The sequence below is a fragment of the Periophthalmus magnuspinnatus genome, chromosome 13 (genome assembly GCF_009829125.3).
Source record: "Periophthalmus magnuspinnatus isolate fPerMag1 chromosome 13, fPerMag1.2.pri, whole genome shotgun sequence".
In the NCBI taxonomy this organism is placed as follows: domain Eukaryota; kingdom Metazoa; phylum Chordata; class Actinopteri; order Gobiiformes; family Gobiidae; genus Periophthalmus; species Periophthalmus magnuspinnatus.
In genome coordinates this window covers 3894806-3902944 of record NC_047138.1, presented here as the reverse complement: position 1 = coordinate 3902944, position 8139 = coordinate 3894806, and the positions used below count along the sequence as shown (strand labels likewise).

The following is an 8139-nucleotide window of genomic DNA, read 5'->3' as shown; positions in this document are numbered from 1 at the left end:
TTGTACTCCAGAGGCGGTCAGATCGTCATGTCGTCATCCTGTTTTTCTACAAGTTATCCTCCACTTTTGTCATCCATGTATCCTCCATCATCCCATTTCTTGAATCCACCGTGCACCTCAGCCTCCGACCCAGCTTCCTCCAACCAGCTTCCACATCCTCCCGTTTGCAATAAACTCGTGTTAAACCTGTACCCCGAGTGTGTATCTTTGATCCACCATTCAGCAGAATCAGAATCAGACTTTTTATTGCCATTGTCAGTGAACACAGCTCACAAACTAGGAACTTTCTTTGATGATAAAGTGCAACATAAAAACACTGAATAAGTACAAATAAGGGCATGCATGAAGTTAAAAAAGATATGCTTAAAAATAAAATAAAATACTTAGACATAGATATATACAACAGTGCAAACATGGCAAACATTACAACAAAGGAAAAACAAATTTAGATGTGCTTTATGTAAGTTTTTTCTTGTCCTGCTTGTATTCATGGAGATATTGGAATATAAAACACATCTTCTTACTGTGAGCAGACTCAACCTTCACAGATCTGACTTGTAACTTGGACATAGAATAGTTTAATGCCATAATATGGAGACAAGCAACTGTACAGACCCTAAATAAACAATGTAAAATAAAAATGTGTGTTAAAAATGAGGACATATGAGAACATGTCTCGTTCTGATGTGTAATTTTGAGGACGCCAAAGCTGTCAAGGTTAAAGGCGTAATTGAATCTTCATTATTGACATTTGGATCAATTGCTCACAGTGAGATATTCATGTTTCAGCACTTACATAAATGATGCATGTGACTGTACATTAAATACTTTACAGAGCAGATAACAGCTTTTTCTTCTTTTTCACAGAGCAGCTGCACTATTTATACACGCAACCAAACGCATTTATACATGTCCCCGAGCAAATAAACCCTTCAACATGCGCAATAAAAAGCATTCTCAAGACGTCATATCAAACCACATGTGTGACAATCTCATGAATACATAACCGCTTTGTTCACCTCCGCGTTGACCTCTGGGTTGGTCACATGATGGTAAAAGCTGTTTAGTATTCAAAGGCTGTCTGTTGTTTATGGAGACAGCGTGTCCAGGGGGTCCCGCCGCCGCTCGCGCTCTCTCCGGCCCTGATCTGAGCCGAGGGGCGTTTGATGTGCTGATCAAGAGCACTTCAGCGGGGAGGCGCTACTGTTACATTTGACATTTTTCCAGAATGGGTCAGGAATATAAATCAGACGCTAATAAAGGAGACAGATGGTAGGATTTGTATTCTCATTTTTTAATTGAACTTGACTGGCCCCTGAGTTAAGTGTGTGTTCATAGATGTAGGACTAAAGAGTAAACCCAGACTAAAGCAGGACTAGAACAGGATTAAACCAAGCCTATATCTGGACTAAACTGGGCTTAAACCAGCACCCTGAATTATAAGGAAGAACTGAAGAAGTGGCATGGATGGGCAGCAAAATGTCTTTACTCCTACGATTTGTCCAGTTAGCAGATCTAAACTTCATCTTTTGCTACCCCGAATTAAAGTTATGGTTTGTCATGAGGAAAAATGTCAATAAATGCTAAAACTGAGTCATGCCGCATGTATAATTTACTATCTAAAGAAGGAAAGAATGTAGGTCTAACACTGTTTATTATGGTCTGATAATAATAACAACTTCTTATTCCTCAATATTACTGGTAAATCCCTGCAGTACTAATGGATATTTCCAAGGTGCTGTACAAACTATGCATTTACAGCAGTATTTATGTACTTAGAGTGATGATTTCTACAGTGATAATTCCAATAGTCACTTGCAGCAGAAATTATAGTCACTTAAAGCCATAATCTCCAGGTACTTGCAGTGGTACTACATATAACAATGGGTCTATAAATGAACTGCCTCGTCTGTCATTTAAAATATTACTTTTTTCAGAATATTGGAGAAGAGTTTGCTTTTGAGTTGACTCTGGACAATGACGTTTCTTAGTGTTGCATGTGTTAAAAGTCCATGACAGAAATAATACTTTATCCCTTTCACTTTGAGACGTTTGTGTCAGTATTTTTGTGTCATAGCTGTGATAAATAGACAGAAACACTTTGAAATCTGCAGAGCGTCACATTTTAACTACACTGTGTATATTGTGCTTGAATGCTTTCTGGGGTCGATTTTGATTATATCCAACATGTTTCTGTCACAAAGTGATGTAGCACGTGCCCGTGTGGCGTGAATGTGCTTTCACATCTTCATTAGTGCCATGTCAGCACAAAGCTCTCAGCCTCTCAGGACAACAAATCAGCATGGTTCAAATATTTATTCATTCAAACAGCGGGCTGCAGTACTTTTCTGTCATCTTATGAGTGACAAGGAATAAAAATAAAGCGAAAATTGCACACCATTGTTGCACATAATAAGCTCCCGATGGTTTTGAGGCAGTGAAAATGTATTGACCACCCGCAGAGTCATTTATCTTTGTCTGCGTTATCTGCATTAGCTGTTCTCTTCAGCAACTAGGGGCCTTAGGTGGAATACGCCACAGGGAGACGCAGCGTGCAAACAAGAAAGTACTAGATACTGCTGAAAGATGAAGAGCCTATTGTCTACTTGAAATACTTTAATATTCACAATTATTTTTAGCTTTTGTTGAGCTCTGGTTCTGAACAGGTGGCTTAAAATAAAAAAATCCAGGAGAAATGAATAGTTTTGCAATATAAAGTTATAAAATATCCAAGAAATTGTGAACTAGGCTCTAAGAAAACTGTTCTATCCTTTGCCATATCACCTAATATCCAGTATATAAACAGCAGATAACTCAGATGTATATCATTTTTTACCTGGAACACAGTGAAACCATCATCTCTGTTTCCTGCGTAGGACCAGATGGACCGTTTGGATCGGACCTGTAGACATTCTGCGGGGTCCCGTGCGTGGTAGGGGTCCAATCTGTGCAGAGTATCTGAAAAGGATACAATAGATAGAAGAAAAAAATATAAAAATGACTGATTATGTGTCAAAAATGAAAGATTTTGAGTCATTTTGTCCATCTACCCACTTCATGAAATGTACTATAAGTAAAGAGCAAGTAGTGTGTGTGTGTAAGTACAATTTAATACATCATTTTGTAGTATTGAACGAGACTAGAACAACACCAATTTGTCGTTCTCTGGTGCGTGGATTCGTGAAACTTCCCAAATCAACAATCGATCAGAAGCAACAAGCTGCTATTGTTGCATTGATCCCTGGCCCTTTGTTTTGCACTGATAAAGTCCACGACGGAGACTCAGGAGAGCGCGGGGTCAGACTTTACAGCTGCATGAAGGAGCTCTCTGAAGATAAACGGCCTCTAAAGACAATAAAACAAACCATCAATTGTCGCACTACAGTGAGCGTGGGTCCGGCAGAAGACTGTTATCAAAAGCCAATGGATTCTTCAGTTTTATGAGTAATATTGTGGTTTGTCAGGAGCTACTGGAGAGGATTATTATGCAGCTATACTCAGATTAATAGAAGGATATTGTGTGTTTTTATATATGCAAGGAGGCTATACGTTTGCTGCAAAATATAGGCTACATTATTATTAAGTTACAACAAAAAAATGGGTTGTATTTGCGTGTTATAGTTAGTTTTGCAGAACAGCGCACTCTTGTTTCGTTTTGCATTTAATTTTGGCCAAACGTAGCTTGAAACGTGAGGAAAAAAGAGCAAAGATTCCTTAATGCGTTAATGACTTAATGACACAATTAAAACGTAATATCTAAAGTTATTAAAGTCAGAAACAAAACATTACTACGGCAAAGCAGTTAAAGCACGTTTGTTACTTTTAAATGAGATTGTATTTACTATAGTTTTGCATATTTCTTTAAGGCAATAAGTGATAAATTCCATTATCTTCAGGGAAACCGGAGCCATAAAGTCAAATGTAGCGTTCACTTCCTATAATGAAATCTCAGCACTCATAAGTAACGTGTGTACACAGTTAAAGGCCCTCGCTCCGCAAACAAACAAAGAGCTGAAAATAGTGCAAACTCAAGGACACAGATGAATCCATTGATCACACGCATCAAGGAAGAACGGAGGAGTGCGTCGCGGCTCTATAGTAAATCGCTCTAAAGGCGTTTTTCACAGCCGTATGTATTTTTAAAGAGATGGTACTGTCCCAGTTTACCGCGCTTTACCCTATATTCCTAAGTCCAACTCTATGAATTGTTTATGGACATTTTTCCTTCCACTTTTACAGAACGATTCTCTTTACACACAAGAGACTGAATCGCTTTGGGAGTTTAAAAGAACAGGTTGTAGTTATTTAGTTTGTTTGTGTTTGTAGTTGGTTCCTAGTAACACTTGGTAAATACTTGGCTTTCCAATCACTGAAACCTTTTGGACTGGAATTAGCATCAACTTGGACACAGTAAAGGATGAAACATTCCGTCGAGAGTGTTTAGGATGAGCACCAATAAAGCTAAACGTTTTTGGGGTTTTTTTTTCCAATATTTAAAATAAACAGTTCTTGCCAAAAGCCAGATGTGAAATATAGTACTTGGTATCTCTTTTCTCCGGTGCGAATCAGCTGAGCCTCGATAACACTCTCCTTGGCATCCTCCTTCATTATATCTATAAATCACGTCTTTGGTCGTCCTCTGGGCCCCCTGCCTATACGGCTCTTACTTCGGCATCGTTTTGCTGATATATGCACAATCGGTTCTGTGTACACGCCAAAATCAGCTCCCGATTCTATGCAACAACAACAACAACAACAACAAAAGCATAAACTAAAAACAGGTGGGAGTGTAGTTCAAAATAAAAACGGAAACTCCAAAAAATCGACTTTCTCTCTCCAGGGTTAGTTTTTTGCCAGTTCTTTTTGTTATAATATCACAAGTACAGTTTTGTTGCCAACCCAAAAAACAAACACGCTATGGGATGTTTTCATTGACCCTCAGCTCTCCTCTGTCTGCCTCTTTCTCTCCTCTCTGTCTGTTAACGCTCCACTCATTTTCTATTCTTCTCCGCCCGTGGAAGTCATTGGCGATGCAGAGCGCTGGCAGCACACACAGCGCAGACTCTCAGGACAATGTTATCTCACCTTTGTTCAGTCAACAAAGCTTTTGGATCGGTTTTGACTTCAATTACGCCATTAATACATTTGGAACTAGAAAACTGGAAAAGTGCTGTAAATATTTTAACAGGAGCTGACAATAACATCAGGTTCGAAGGTCAGTTGATGTCGGGAAAGTTCACGAGAAGTAAAAGATTCTGTGTGTTGCAACCGTACTAGAGAAATATCAAGAACACTGCAGAAAAAGTAAGTTATAAAATGCACTCAAGGGTCTCAGATTCCTGTTTAAAAAGCATCCAAAAGTGTTACTGTTACTTGAATTATTTTACAACAGAGCCGCTGACACAACACCCAATACAAACCACTCATATTTCCCCGCGTCCAATCTCTAAAGAGGTCAGTCCATCTTGCCCTCCGCTCTCCTCCCAGGACATATCTCTTTCTACGCCCCCCTCCCCTCGCTCCGTTCATTCATTAGCCTAATGAGCAGAGCCACCGCGTTCACGCAACAGCCCAATGTCAGCCCAGTCGCACTTATCAGTCTGCAGCAGCCCTCTCCAAAAACCAAACGCCTCTCCAAAATGTGATCAGCATCTCCGGCCTCATCGGCTCGCTCGGGACAAGCCGCGGTCCTCAGTTTCAAGGTGAATAAGAGCAATACGAGCAGACAAAGACTTAGCTTACAATTCAAACCGCACACTCAAACAAGTCCAGAACAATAAATAATCCTCTCCTCATCACCATGGCTCCTCGGTTCCACAATAGACTTATGGTATTTGTCTAAAACCAAGCCATAAAAAAGTCTGTTTTGTTTCTTTTCTAGCAAATATAACTAATATCCTGTAGATCAACCGCTGTCATTTATCCTGACGTGCAAAAGAGAGACATTTAGGCTCAACCATTAGATTCTTAGGAACAGATAATGATAATGACATTAAGAGAAATGCCAATAACAGCTTGTTTTAGTAGTTTTTCTTTTATATATCTATTTAATATGGACTAGCGCTGAAGGCCTTTAGTTGCTTTAGTCGATTAATCGGTTGATGGCGTCTTAGTTGATCAAAATTGGTCTTAGTTGTCTAATTATTTTATTTAGATGATAAGGATTTATATGGGTCAACAGCAGAAACGATAATTTAGTGAGTGTGTTACCTGAAGTTTTGGTATTTTTTGGTATTTATATGTAAAAAGGCAGATTAAATTCATGGTTCACAAGTTTAATCTGGTTTATATAGTTATTTTTATGCATAGAGATACATATACATGACACACGACCCTTTTTAGTTGAGTAATCGATCAACAGGACATGTCTTAAGTCGACCAAGAATTTCTTTAGTTGAGCAACGTCCTCAAATGGACATATCCATTACACTGGGTTAAACCAAAGTGTTTTAGCACAAGCACCAATTTTCAACACCAATTCCATAGTATATCAGCGGTTAATATAAGTAAAATATTCTTATAATGTCAAAAGTTCAGGAGGACATATGCTTTATTTCTGGTATTTAGTAGTAAATTATAACGTTTTACAGTTTGTTCCTTGTAAACTGCAGCACTGATCTGAAACAGCTTGGTAGAAAGTACTTTTTGTTGTTTAGACGTGCACTGAAGCTTCAAATACAGGACAATACAGGATCAATCAAACATGCATGAGTCACTAAAATACAACTCTGAGTATGTAAATCAACAGGGAAACACATTTTTAAATATTCATAGTAGCATAACATGTCTCTTTTAAGGGAAAACAAACCATTTTCACACAAAGACATGGGACAAAATCTGGTTTTACAGTTTTGGAGATTCAATTTGCATTTTTAGGGTAGATTTTATGGCAGTTGAGTTTAGAGGCAGAGGTTTGTGTAGTGCTGTTGTTATGATCGTGCTGTTACTGATAACTCTATGTTGACACGTTGCCTTAAAGCACAGCCTCTTCTGTTATCTACTTGATCATATCAGTGTCACAATACTGGGCTAATTACATGGTGAAATAGTCATTCCACTACAGGCGTAATGTGCCACAAATGTGCTCTTTTCCCAAAACAATACGACTTTGAATGCACGTCCCCATTGGCCTTTTATGCCTCTATTTATGACGCTGAATCTCCTGCTCATCAGTGCTATCACTTCCTGCAGAAATTGTGTTTGGCCACTTGGTATTCGCTCGATGATGTTTATCAGATTATACGAGCCTGTGCAGTCTCATTTGCATGTTTCAGCGGGGCTGCTGTCATAACTTCAGTGCCTGTATTAGGAGGAAGATGAGAGGAGGCAGAGCCTTGATTTTGTCTTGCAAATGTACTTCATTCAAAAAACTTCAAGATTGGTCATTTTTGCACCTCAGCTCCACAATTTAGATCTACACATTTACAATTACGGTGAGATAAAACTCATCCACTTATTGCAATGGTTTTGTACTTTTGTAATTGCACTCATCCCAAGGCATCACAATTGGAGAAAGTTGCATATATATATATATATATATATATATATATATATATATATATATATATATATATATATATATATATATATATATATATATATATAATCTCACATACATACACACACATACTCACACATACATATGGAAATGCCTATCGTTCTAAGTCAGACCCCTGAAGTAAAGAAGCATTTTAAGTTCATAAAATCATTACCAAAAACAATATCCTCAGATGAATGGGCCTGATATTTGCAGTGTGTCATTGTTCACATCTCAGTGACTCAGTTTCTCATGAGATAATGGTCAATAATGGCAAATGTGATACTATACAATAAAGTTGTTTTTTTTTATGAGTACAAAACTTGATTATGTAGAGAATGGCCTTTCCTGGCCATTCTCTATACTCTCTTTCCTTTCCAGTCTTTTTTTCCCTGACAAGCCTCCAACTTTGCAACATATGCTTCCTTATATCTCCAACATATACATCATTATATCTGTGTAAATGAAATAGTGAGGCTCATACTGTATGGGGTGTACTTCTTACTCTAGACATGGTGATTAAGTCTAAGTCCAGCATTTGCAGAGATAACATCAAAGCAAAGGTTCTTTTTAACCCTAGAACACTTTCGCTATAAAAAGTT

The 8139-nt window shown here is 38.2% G+C and overlaps 1 protein-coding gene across 2 annotated transcripts in view; it reads right to left on the bottom strand.

The window, feature by feature from the left end:
• The window catches only part of fam118b (family with sequence similarity 118 member B), a 144399-nt gene extending 141267 nt beyond the window's left edge, over positions 1-3132 (bottom strand). For both annotated transcript variants that reach the window (XM_055226222.1, XM_055226224.1), the window contains exon 1: positions 3123-3132. The gene's annotated coding sequence lies outside the window, so the exon portion shown is untranslated. The remainder of the gene's footprint in view (positions 1-3122) is intronic.
• Positions 3133-8139: the final 5007 nt, after the last annotated feature.